The 13,946-nt window shown below is 34.7% G+C and overlaps 1 protein-coding gene across 1 annotated transcript in view; it reads right to left on the bottom strand.

The window, feature by feature from the left end:
• Window positions 1–13,946, bottom strand: part of CACNA2D3 (calcium voltage-gated channel auxiliary subunit alpha2delta 3) — a 463,311-nt gene that overhangs the window by 239,606 nt on the left and 209,759 nt on the right. The window lies entirely within an intron of this gene.

The following is a 13,946-nucleotide window of genomic DNA, read 5'->3' as shown; positions in this document are numbered from 1 at the left end:
AACTATTCAGCTTCTAGGTTTTCAGGATCTGCTACTTAACAAAAATAATTCTTTCTGAAATTTAGCTTTGAGTTTCTATTTTTTTGTTATGATCCCTCCCTAAAAGACAGTAGACCCTAACCATTAGGCCACTGCAGTTTAAATGCAGTTTATCAATGTCAATATAATATTTAGATTGATAAAGTACTACTCTACACAAGAAGAAAGGCAGGGCTAACCACTTGCTAGCTGTATGTGACTATCTTCAGTATTATGTTGCGTAGTCACACTTAAACCCAATTCTTGCAGTTTTAAATGGCTCATCAATTATGCACTGCCATACTTGCTGGCCATGAGCATGCGTAAAATTTTATAACAAGCAGTTCTTAGAGGTCAACAGGTCAGAATTCATCCTATATTTTCCTCTTTCTAAACATATGTTATTTCTCCAGCTATGTCAGAAGTTTGACAAATCTCACAAATTTTGCACTCAACAAAAATATAGGACTACTATATAATGTGTACATTAAATTGGGTTTTTTTTATACAAAATATAAGCTATGAAGTACTAAGTAGCATATTTTCAAAACAATGTTAGCACTACTTTCCAAAAATAAAATGTTCAGAAGAAGAAACAAATTCTCTTAGGTTTATAAGGAGCAGCAATGTATCATAAAAACAGTATCATGAACCATGCTATCATAACGGGACACTGTATGCAACATCAACAAACAAGTACTTCACCCCCCTGATTTTCTATGATGGAAACATTTTTTTAAATTTCATAAAATAAAAAGATATTACAGCAGTATATAGGAAGGCAGAGAACTTAGTATTTCATTATTAAATTTCAGTAAGTTGAAACAGGAAAATTTACATCCTAGCCTCTAGGCAATTCTGAAGCCACAAAAAAAGGGCTGCTTTTTCAAAACAATTACTTCATAGTGACCTAGTAAATGTGGTTCATCATAGCTCAATACTTTAAACAGCCGAAAGGCACAGTCTTGTTTATCTAAATAAGCAGGGATAGCATAAATGCCCATATGGCTACACTACAAAATGGTTCTTTATTTCCCTAATTTAAACATAGCTAACTTAGGTAAATACTAGTCAGTATCTCCAGAGTACTAGTAATTACTGTTTTAAATACATTTAAAAATATAATTAATTTGTAAGAAGAAAATAAAGACACATGTGGTGGGAAATAGCAGGGGAGGCAGTGCTTTTGCGAAGCATTATTTCAGTCTCCACAACCAGATAAAAAAATTACCTCAATAGGCTAGTAAGAGGAAAGTTTTCATTTATCAGTCCATTGGTCTTAAAGCATTGTTATAGGTAAGAAAACCAAATCAAACTAATTATCTTTGTAGAAGAATTAAAATACTACTCTCCCTTGAATGGTGCCTTTCATATCTTTTACAAGTAATAATGAAAATAAGGATGAATACAAAATACCCAAATATTCAAAAAATGCATCAAGCTCTTGCTATTCTGTATCCAACTTTTCATTTCAAAGTATCTCTCAAATTTAGGTCCAAATTGATCAAAAGCCACATCGGCATATTCTTGACTTCAACTAATGTGTCCTGGAAACTGAGCAGCAATGCAAAGATGGTCATTTCCCAGACAAGGGCTACTTCAATGGTCAGCAGCACAAAGCAGTGTGTTTTCCATAGCTATTTCAAAATACAATAACTGACCAACAGTCAGATTCAGAGACTACTGACTTCAGGGTTACTTTAATACATATGGCCATCAGTCCATATACAATAGGATTAACTACAGCACCGGACTGGTGCAGTGATTAAAGCTTTTCAGAAACTCAGAAAATACAACCGTTTTTCATGAAATATGTAAAGTTCATACGCATTTAAAATTGTTCATTGGAATTCTTAAAAAACTAAAATATATCGTCTTTATAAAATTCTCCAGGAAACGTCTTGGCAAAAACAGTTTTACATGCAGCTGATAATTTTAAATGGAAAGTGTTGTTAACAGTTAAAAAATATGGAAAACAAGCAGTTTACTATTGTTTTATCAATGTCAAAAACAATTTCATAACACCAAAGTTATGTGTTGACCAGACATTTTCAAGCTGCTGAAGCAGCCCTGTGCTTACAGCCTGTCTCTCCCAGATACATGGAGCTAAGGTTAGTTTACAGTTACCACAGATGCTTTCCTGCTAATACAGGGTTTCACCCCAAAACAGAGGAGTTCTCTGAAAATTGATAAAGCCAAATTTTTGTATTGGAAATAAGTTTCTAATCTTAACTTTTCATAAATCAGATAAGTTAAAATAAATATTTATTACAAATCATATTTCTCTTTGGAATATATTACTGCTTCATAATTAAACTAGAAGTATTTTGGTATTAAAAACACAATAGGTTATAAAATCTCTGAACATTTCAGAGACAAGTACTGTGGAATGTTTATTACAATGCATATACATTATCAAGTATGAACATACAACATAAACAGATTACCAAAGATTACTAGTAAACTGTATAATCTCTAGCGCATAATTCAGTTCACGTGATCTGTCAGGAGAACAAATGTTTTCTCTTGCCATAGCTATATATATACAGGTTCTGAAAAATACACTGTTGATATATGAAGAAACAGAATAGTGATGTTTGATACAAAATAGTAAAAATGTTAAAAATTTATTTCATGCATTATGAATTTTAACAAATCAACATTTTCTGCTGCCAGGCTTCAGAGTGAACAGATAATACAAGGTGATTCTGCAAAAGGATTAAATAACTAAAATGTATGTGTGGTTCGGTCTTTGTTTGTCTGGAGGTGGTTTATGGGGTTTTTTGATTTGTTTTTGAAACCAACTCCATACTGTCTTGTCTTTGGTTTTTTGAGAATTTCAGCACTTTGTATGTCCACTGGAAAAATCACACAACAACATGCAAATTAACGTTTCTTTGTTTCCCTTTTTATCATACCAATGCCCTGAATGCATGGCATCAATTCGATCTGTGCCAAAAGAAATCGTGTTGCATTTTACAGGCAGCACAAAGAATAGTTTCGTCAGATTGTTCACTCTACATCTAGCTGAGGCTGTTTATTATTAAACAATCAAAATGTACTGTTGTACTTTCATAGAGACTGGGTTTTTACCTTCTTAAAGAGTGGTACCTTATTCTGACTTCAAAGGGCATACTATTGACACAACTATTATCTGTCAGGCTGCTGTTTTAAGGAAATTGCCTGTCAGAATTTCTCTACAACTTGCCCACTCGTGTCTCCCACTGCCACTCAATAATTTCGCCCCTTGCAAAAGCACTGCAAAACAGAAAAGTATATTACAACCCTACTAGTAGTGAAAAAATGTCAGGCAGGACATTAACCACTGAAACATCAATTTAAAGAAAAAGAATAAGTGATTTTGGAACAAGGTAACAAACACCTCAATTCTACTTTCAATAACTTTCAGAAATCAAGTAGATCCCAGAAAGCAGGAGTTCCTTGTTCTTAACGAGTCAAAAAGCATCTTTTAATCTGTACATCTTAAATAGCACTTTTTAGTAATAAACTGCACAAGAAATAATACTGGTTCATCTCAGATTCTCTTTACTGTCCTGTTGGAGCCCTTGCAGATTAATATCTGAATTTCCTAGAGTTTGAATTGGATATCTGTCCAACTGTGTGCACAAACATTCACATGCAACTGTCTGCCTCATTTCCATGTGCAATTACCAGAATGTGCAATATCTAATTGTGGACTCAAATACCTAATTGACATACATAATCTTGGTAATTCTGAATGCAAATTAGGCGCACAATTATGACAATCAGACTTTGATGTCTGATTACAAAATTATAGGGCCAGAGCTCAACAGAAGTTGTGTCTTATTACAGTGAGGAAGCATAGATACGTTCTGCTGTGGAGGTATCTATCCATTTAGAAGTGGCTGAAAAACATGAGCTGAAGAGAGTGAGGGTACAAATCCACTTGTGCATGTCAGCCAGGACAAGGTCATGGCATATATCCACCGCAAGGGTTCAAACCAGAACATCAGCGATGCATACACTTGGTCTCGTACCCTTGCATGCTGCTGATTTTGTCTGTTTATAAACTACCCACTGTCAAAACCAGAAGGTCCCAGCGATCCTAACATCTGATAATAATCCATGTATGCAAATCAAAAAGGTTCTCTCCTTTTCTTTTTAAACTGTGTAACATTTGTTAGGACCCTCCAAGTCAGAAACAAACCAACAAATACATTTGATGGACCTAGAATCAGGAAATGGGTTCTTGTCTTAGGTATAGTTACAAATATGCCTATCTGAAGAACAAGTGGGGTATACTGAACAGGGTATACTGACACTGTTTTTCTAAAGATGAAAAATAATGTTCACACGTCTATTTCTCCTTAAAAAAAATCAGGTGGCCCAACTTGACTTGGACTATTCCAGAACTTAAATGAGGAGGAACATAGAAAGATTTTTAATGGTCTTCATATTCTATGCTTCATGGAACAGTTATACAGAACATCAAAATCACACCACTGTTGCATATAGCTTTGGCATAACCAAACAAGAGGATAAATTCATAACCATTTATCATGACTGAACTTGGAGTTTCTCTTATAATGAGGTTATTGAAAGCTTTTTTTGGTACACCCAGGTGTATTCACCTTTTCTAGCCTCACAGCTCAATCAACAGTTGTAGGGATTTTGGACCGTACTTGGTTAGATGATTACACTAAATTTTCAGACTTCAGGGATTAGTGTAAAATCATCTGGCAAAATATGATAGCAAGTTGTATTTCTGTTACTTCTTTTTTCAATTTCCCACTTTTGATTTATTAGGGTTTAATAGTTATTAAATTTAAATAATTCAAGTTAAGTAATTTATTTCAACAATTCTGTGCTTGGGAGATGACATGCATGATTTTGCAAAGATTCAGAGCACTTTTTCATGTTTTGGAACATAGAGGAATTCAGGGACGTAGAGTGGGCTATTTGAATACAGGCGAGAATCTGATGTTCCTTTCCTAATTTCAGGTCATTGCAGGCAATTTAAAAACTCTTCTGAGATGAAGGCCAGAAAACTGTGAAAACTGTGTTTTTCCTTCATGGCAGAAGCTCCCAACTTTGTAGCCAAAATGACACACTGGTTTATCTAGCCCATAGTAAAGCTGAAGAATAAGTTACTGATTTGGAGACAATACTGAAGAAATTCTGAGGCATCTCTTTTTATTGGTCTTTTATCTTACAGGCTGTTCTAGTAGCTTCACAAGGTTTACTCTGAGATTATAAAAGGTGACTGGTATTTATAATCACAACCAGACGATAATTTTTGCATTCTGGAAGTGAACAGAACCTGGTCACACTCCTAACAAACAAGAAAGAGTCCCATGTCTGCGCAACAGTCAGGGAAATTTTTTGGCCTCCGTTACAATGTGAGGATACTCCATAACCTTCAAGGTTTTACCCCCGTTTTAAACGAGAAAAAGAAAGGAGAAGAAAAAAGTACAGCCATCTTCATTCAACATCTGAGGAAACAAACACATCTGAAAGCAAGTAATGATACATTAAAGCAGAGAACTGAGTTCCAATTCTCAAATGCCAGGTAAGTGCCGTGACAATCAAGCCATCTCAGACACATACAAAAAAGAGCAGACAAGTTGTCAGCTAATGTAATCCCTTAGATCTGGCATTCGTGTTTTGGAATAGCTTCTTTTTACCATAGCAAACATTTGCAGAATTTCACTGATGGATTTTGTCCTAGCATCATGACAAAGCTAGTCACAATAGTGGTGTGCTTGGCTCAAGTTTTAATTGGCACACAGTAAACAAGACTTCACAGGCTGTTTTAATACATCTTAACATGAGGACACCACCTAAAGCCTCACAAATAGAGATAACATCATCCAATAAGTTCAGCTTGCTATGGCTTACAACAGATCCTTTTTGTGGAAGACCTGAAAACCTGTTTGCCTTTGTATTATATTTCTCTTCCACTGACAAGATGGAAGTACACTGGTAGCAAGTTTACTGTTGTAAACTTCCAACCAAATCAAGTCCCCATCTCTTATCTTCCGACTTACCCAGCTAAACCAGCCTCTTGTTTTTTTTGTTTTAGGGCTTCTGAATTAGTTGAGTTATGGCCAATTTCCCATTTATATAGTTTTCAGCATTTTTATTACAACCAACAAAGTTTTGATTTCCTTTTTGTTAAGGCAATATGCTACACAGTAGTCCCTGTACCCTATACAGATACATTTTATTATAGCTTACTCATGGATTACTAAAAATAAGGTACCATTTATGATGAGTAGGAATACCCAAATTAGATGGGGTTACAGGACCATGGATTCAAGTCTAAGCATACATGAATAAAGCATTTTCCACTGACTCCAAAGAGAGAAGTAACAGTTCACAACTGATATATGCAGCAGAGTTTATACAATTACACTGGAAAACTCTGATATTTGCTATTAATTGTCTGACGAGGGTGAGCTTCCTACAGAAAAGCATTGTTAATGGGTTCAGCATTCCTCCAGATTTCTCTGTCAGTTTTAGTGCAAGTCTTTGCTACTTCTAGTATTAGTTCCCATACTCATCCATGCATGCTGTAACTCCAAATGTTCCTGAGACATACTTGGCAAAGATTTAGCAGATTTGTGAAAATGAACTACATCAGCATATAAACCAGTTTAAAAAAAAAAAAAAATCACTCAGGAGGCATATGTGTGAGGTGGGAGGGTAGTGTTCACTGATGTGTCACAGGGAAGTTTACTCACATATACTAACAGTTGATAAATGTGCATTCACATTTGTAAAATGCATTTAAGCATCATCCCATTTAAAATCCATTGCCAGGACAATTACAGATTAGCTTGCTGGTGGTGATTATACAACCACTTGTGTTCCCTAGCACGTTGTGTTAGTAGACTGGATTTTTTTCAGGAAAACAATCCTGAAAACAATGCTGAACAAAGAGTTCAAGATTTAATATACTTAGATTAAAACCAAATTATTGTTAAGTAAATTAGTTGCCTGGGGCTACAATAAAAAATTTCAGATGAAATTTCAGTGGTCTGGGGCTAGCTGAAAGTTTTGGGGTTCTATAATTGCTAGCCATTTAAAAAAAAAAAACCACAAAAACACAGTGATACTTTACATTGTTGCGTTTTTTTGAACAGCTAAGCAATGCAGTCAACAATCTTTTTTGGAGATCTGACAGAGATGGATAGATAAATATACACCTAAGTAATTTGCTTAAATAAAATTCAATATGCAAAATTTGTATTTACCTACCTCTTCTTGGCAATTTCACTCAGCTTCATTGCTGAATCGGTCTTCTGTTTATCTAATTTCTCATAATTGCGTACAAAAATAAAAGCTCATTGGAAGTTATACACTACATCTGTCTATTTTTGTCATTCTAATTTAAGCAGGGGTAAGTTCTTGATTTAGTTTGGAGTTACTGGGCCTATCTGCGCATCTAGAAGATGATATATTTCATCTGGAAACGTTTACAGAGAAATGTCCTCAACCCATATATAGGACATTAAAACAACATATAAAAGAGGAATGTATATTGTAATATTGTTACTTTAAATCTGGAGTTACATTAAATCAGATTGTCATCCGATTCCTTTGGGGTAGGTAAATTGTAACATGGAGTTTCTCAAAGATGAAAACCTCTTGGCCCAAGAAAACTAGTATTAAAATAGGCAGTTCCACATGTTTGTAATTTGTGGAGAAAGTGCAGACGGTGACAGAATAGTGTCTGAACTATTTCCCACTCTTTTTTAAATTTGTGTATAGCAAATTGATACACTTCAAGGTAGCAGCTGTTTAATGCTAATGCCAAATTATAAATTAGTCTGGTAAAATTCAAATATATGTTACATATTTTTATATGTTTACATATTGCTAAACCACATTTAGGATCACAGATTAATTTCAACCTCTTTTATGCTACCCAATGTAATTATAGATTTAATCATTGTGATAAACGAAATTTGAAGCAAGTTTTGCAAATTAGGGATAGCTTACAACATTCTGAGAATATGTCTCCACATATCTAAATTGAACCTTCAATGCAGGTATGTGCAAACACAAAAACTTTATGACAAATGCTAGGCTATGAAAAATTTTAGAAACAAGTGGATGCAACTTGATGCCTGCCATATCACCTGAAATTATAATTATTCTTAAAACAAATTACTATAGTCTCCTATTGTAAAAATGAGAGCAGAAAGAGAAACACAGTATGTTGGAAGAAATCTAGTACTGGAATGCCTACTTTGTATCTTAGTAAAACTGGTGGCACATATATTAACACTCCTCACGTCAGACTGGCATATTTGAAGTCGTAAGTTTGTCTTCTATAAATACATAAACCAGACTTGATTCAATAAGTTTTCTCAAAAGGAGTGTGCTTTCTGAAGTTGTATCTGACAGAAATTCAAGGTGCAATTAGATCCTCGCTGCTCTGAAAGCTACACAGAGCATAAGCCTTTACAGAACCAACAGTTTTGCAGAAAAAAAAAAGTAGTACTTGATCAAAACCCGTGGAAATTTCTAAACATATTATACTAGCATTTCTTCCTTGTAGGTTGTCTCTAACAGTAAAAAAATAAAGTTAAATGAATAAATACAACTCAAGACTGCATTACTTTGCTGTTCCTCAAGCTGGTAGGGAACAGGTTTAAATGCTTAGAATCATCACTTCTTTCAATATATCCTCACTTTTTCTTAAAAAAAAGCACGTTACTTGATCAACATGCTGGAGATGTAGGTCTGGAAACCTGTTTTCTCCCACATTCATTCTTTTCCCATAAGAAAAATGAATATGTTAAATGTTTAAATGCTTAATTATATTAAACTTATTTGATGTCCTTTAAAAATCTACTGTAATGCACCAGACAGATATTTATTAGTGCTTTAATCAAGGAGTGATCTTGATCAACTAACCCCATACAGGTATGATGAGGCTTGTTAAAAAAAAATTTCCTGCCTTCACTATGCCAATCACTATGCAATCTGTACCAATCTTCAAAATAAGCATTTGGCTAAGTTGAAAGTTGCAAAGGTAAAAGCACTCATGCTATGTTTTCTTTCCTGTGTAACTGCTCTCTTAACAAAACAATGCAGAATCAAGAATCTTCGGCTAACCTGGGCTCCTATATCATATAAATTAACAAGTAAATCTAAATTGTCTCCCCTTGCTAAAATGGCTGTTAGAAGAAAGACCTAAAATATTAGGTAGGGAAGGAGTAGGGAAGTAATAATTTAAGTAAACATGCAACTCGAATACAGATTGCACATTGTAGAGGAAATGAATGCAGTAACTGGGTTGTGATTCAAAGAGAAATGCAAGTTCCTTGCTCTGTACGCCTTTTGCACAGATTTACTGTACTGTCAGGCCCACGTTCCTACCTGAAAGACAACGAGAGAAAAATGGCAGGGGGGAAATGTGAACTTTATCATATCTTTCCTGACACTTGGAACAAAAAACTGAGCCACATTACTCAAGGGACAGTGTCACCAGAGTGGATATAAAAGGGTTAAAATGCTTTAAATGCTTTTTCATACTTTAATGAGAGTGGATTTTTTCCTTTTAGGTAAGTAGTTCCCACACTGTTGTCCAGAAAAGAATAATAAGTGGTCTAGAGCCAATGTGTGGAACTAACACTGTGTTTACAATACTGTTACCCTCACAAAAAAAAAAGAAGAGAAGTTGTGGGGGGAAAAAAAAAGCAAGAGTCGCACTGTTTCACTGAGAAAATGTGTAAACCAGACACCAGATAGCCTTTTTTTTTTTTTCCCCCAAGACTAATTGGATTTTCTGAAAGTCTGGTTCTTTGGAAGCCTGTTACATACCCTGCGCATTACAGAGAAGAATTTCTGCAACCCATCCCTGAATGTGAAAGAGCATGTTCATTTGCTACCCGTAATCCCATTGAATATTCAGCACCAACACCATTAAGAAGCACTCATTTCCCAGGCTGCTATAAGCCCTAAGGCTGAAGTAGTTTCCTGTAGCCTACCGAAAAAAAATCCTTATGCTCCATTCCCTGAAGATGCTCCCAGGTTTCGTCTTACCTAGACAGGCTGTGCATGGGAACAGAATAGGCTCTGGCTGTAGCCCAGCTGCCTAAGGCAGCAGACTGCTGCGGGTGGCAAACCAAACTATTTTACTTATGCCTACATCTTGGAAAGCCAGGCTGGCTGCTACTGCAGCTGTGCAAGAGGTCAGGATAAGCAGGGCAGTGTCTGTGCTGGCAGAAGGGAACCGTCTCAGCAGAAGCAAACACCACACTCAGCTCTCCCCAAGTTCAGTCCTGGCCCATCTGCCCCAAGTTAGTATAATTTAACCCTATTTATTCTGCTGAGAAGCTGGTTTGCCCTTTAGCTCGCTACAAATGAAGTGCAAGTGATAAGGATAGCCTAATCTTCTAAATTTTCTATTTCTTTGTTTTATTAACGTTTAGAGATTAAAGAAAACTCGATTCAAAGAAAGACATTCAGCATGTTTAAGTGACATCCTCAGAGCAGAAAGATTCCATCTGAGCCTTATATAAAGACAGCAAAGTAGTTCTTCAACGAATACTTTCAGGACAAATGTAGACTGGGGTACTGATCCTGTGAAAGAAATTTTTATTTGGAGTTATTGAAACAGCTGCTTTCCTCATGAGATAAAAAGCTCCAGTCAAACATCTCAAAGCAATTTCTTATCTCTGCTTCTAAGAACGGTGTTTATTTGCTACATGTGATGTCAGATGAACCTAGCAAAATGCAGTTAGCAAGAACTGGGGTGTGCGTCTGTGTATGTTGAGGGGGGATTTTTTTTTTCTCAAGGTCATTTAATGGGAATTTTTGATATTGGCACTCATGTATTATGGTTTTTAAAAAAAAAAAGAGATAAATATACTATCAAAATGGTAGCTATTAAAGTTTACTCAGAGTAAATCAATAGCTTAATAAAACTGGTTTTATGCATGCTTCTAGCAACAAATGCTGCATTAAGAAATACCTGTCCTTAGTAAGGTCAGGTGTATACATAGCAATATAAGAGAGTGGTATAGTGAACTGTTAAAAATTCAGTCCCTGAAATCATGAGCAACATACATCTTCTCTTTCCACAAAAGGGAAAACTATAGCAAAACGAAATACCATTACAGCAATTTCTAATTGTTTCTGTTTAAAGTTAGCATATGAGAACAGATATTTACTAGCTAAAGAAAAAACATTCTAACGTATTTTAAAATGCTTGTATTTATTTTGGTGCTAATGGAGCTTATACTGCTAGTAACAGTTGTGGTCATCCTTGCTCCCATTCAATTGAGGAGAATATTTAACATTGAAAGATGAAGAACAGAAATTTCTGGAAGAACTACAAATAGTTACATCTTCAGACCTATGTTGGTCTTCCAAAAAATCAGGCGCATATATATACACATATGAACTGAAACAATAGCATATATTTTAAAACATTGCCTGTCAATCACACGCTCTACTTTGCCAGTGCAGAAACTTATGGTTATATGTTGGTAATGGCCGTTTAAAAAAATACATATTACAGTGTTTGTCATGATATTTTTCTTGTTTCTGTTTTATCATTTAATAAACAAAAGAAAGAGCTATTATTACCAGTGAACATGCAAAGGAGTATTTACCTTGTAAGACTGGTTGAGAAAGTGTAATTTCATCTACTTTCATCTGATATTACAATGGACACTTGGCAATTACACAGAAAAAAAACTACAGGAGAAGCCTGGTATATCTATTAGTCTCACAGAAACGAAAGTAACAGCCCAAATGATTGAATTCTTATGACGAGTTCCAAAACACAGCTAAATATTCTGATAGCTCTTGACCAGTTTTGGAATCTGCATAGTTACAACATTTTAAGATATCTTTTTTCTATGGACCTGACCAAAAGACTATCAGTTAGAGAGAAACTTTTCCAGGAAATTCAGTGAGTTTTTGGTGAGGCCCCCAAGTAATTTTGCTGTGTCGGTATAGTCAAATCACAGAGTATCAGATCTTACAACAATATTAAACAATTCAGAAAAAAAATGTTTGTAACTGAATTCAGGAGCATGATAACTGAATTACTCGTTTAGGATTAAGACGTTGTCCATCTCCTTGACAATCTTTACTTTATACTCTGAGCTACATGTGGGACAATGGCACTTTTGTGCCTTCCAGTGTTTAGGAAAATAAATTGCTAACTTCATTACACAAACTAGAAAAATAAGAAGAATATATAAATTCACAGAAGTTAAGGAACAAATGAAGATTGACAAAGTTATAGTATTTAAAAATACAGAACTATTACATGCTACCTATCTCAAGTTTATTCTCTAGTTCTGGCCTTTCAAGGAAAGAACAATAACTAGCTCGCTAATATAAATAACTGGAAAAAAGGTCATATTTAGTTATTCTCCAAAACCTTGGATGCATTATTCAATTTATAGGCAAAATAAAGCACAAAATTATTCCAGAAATAAATATATATATAATTTAGCTAACAAGAAATTATATTGAAGCTTACTCTGAAGAACAAAATATGAAATTGTACTTAGATATTTTGAATAATTGAGCACTGTTCATAAAATCTGAGCATCGTCTGGGTGGCATAAAAACTTTTTGATCAATTAAATTAAAACGAATCTGACATTAAGTTACATATGGGTGTATGGTAATCTGCATTTTGATCAGTTGCAGAGTGATGGAAAGGTTAACAGTAGGATTAATTCCAGACAGTACATCTGGACAATATAATTGAAACTTCAGTTTTAAGTCTAGAACTTGCACAGCTTTCATATGGATTATTAGATACACCCACAATAAAGTGCTCATTTAGAAAACTGCATCACAGTTCACAAATAAGGGTCTTCAACACTAAAAGATAAGAAACAATTCATGTCATTCCACACAGTAGCCAAATGACATTTATATAATCTAAGAATCAACAGTGGAGATCATCAAGTATATTGAGGAAGCAGACCATGAAGAATAATTCCTGTAGAATGTAGGTGTATATGTAGGTAAAATGCAGAGAACTCATGTGAATAATACAATGGAGTAAAGTTCAGCATAATGTGTTCGAATTCATTTTGTCTTTGTATACATAAAAAGAACTAACATTGACACATTTAGCAGTGTGTTTTCAGAGCTATGTTTTCTACTTCCTGTAACATCTCATTGACTTCTTCAGCAAAAATGAACTACCACACTGAATGGTAAGCACAATTCAGTGCTGAGCTGAAACTCTTCTGATTTGCCTTTAGTAAAAAAAGAAAGAGAAGTATTTCAAGAAAGATGCAAGCTGCCCTCTCCAGCCATAAGCAAGACTCAGGATAGGCAGACAAGTCATTTTAAGAAGAGAGGAAGATTTAGCAGGGAAGAAGTTCTGTAATAACACAAGCGGCTTCTTTTAACAGGCCTTTCCCTCTACAAGAAACACAGGACTTTTCAACTATCTTATTTCATAATTTTACATGGCATAAACAATCTTACCTTACTCTTCTAAGAAGTGTGATGGAGTAATGCTTGCACAAAGCAACTGTATTTGGATGGCAGGCAATAAACTAAACTTCAAGTTGCAGATTCATACTGCAATCTTCCATCAAAAAAAATTTTCACTGAAATCACTGTAATTTTTTTTCCTGAAAAACGCCAGCAGGATGCAATTAATTTGAACACTTCCACAGAACTTTTTTGAATGAATGCGTTATTATTTTGACATACCTGTTTGGAATGCTAAATTTTTTTATTCTCATAGTATCGTATTTGTTTTCATTTGTTTTGAGATTTTATTTCAACTTTAGTGGTAGTTAGACTTAAGAATGCAATCTCTTCCTCAGTAATTTTTGGTAACAGAATGATAATTCAATTTAAAGCAACTGAAGTATTTTACTTAAAATAATTACTGAACTTTATTAAGAATATATTTTCAGTGATTTCTGTGTTTTTCCATTAAGTTT

The sequence above is a fragment of the Gavia stellata genome, chromosome 12, assembly GCF_030936135.1.
Source record: "Gavia stellata isolate bGavSte3 chromosome 12, bGavSte3.hap2, whole genome shotgun sequence".
Classification (NCBI taxonomy): Eukaryota; Metazoa; Chordata; class Aves; order Gaviiformes; family Gaviidae; genus Gavia; species Gavia stellata.
This window is presented reverse-complemented; position numbering and strand designations above follow the sequence as displayed.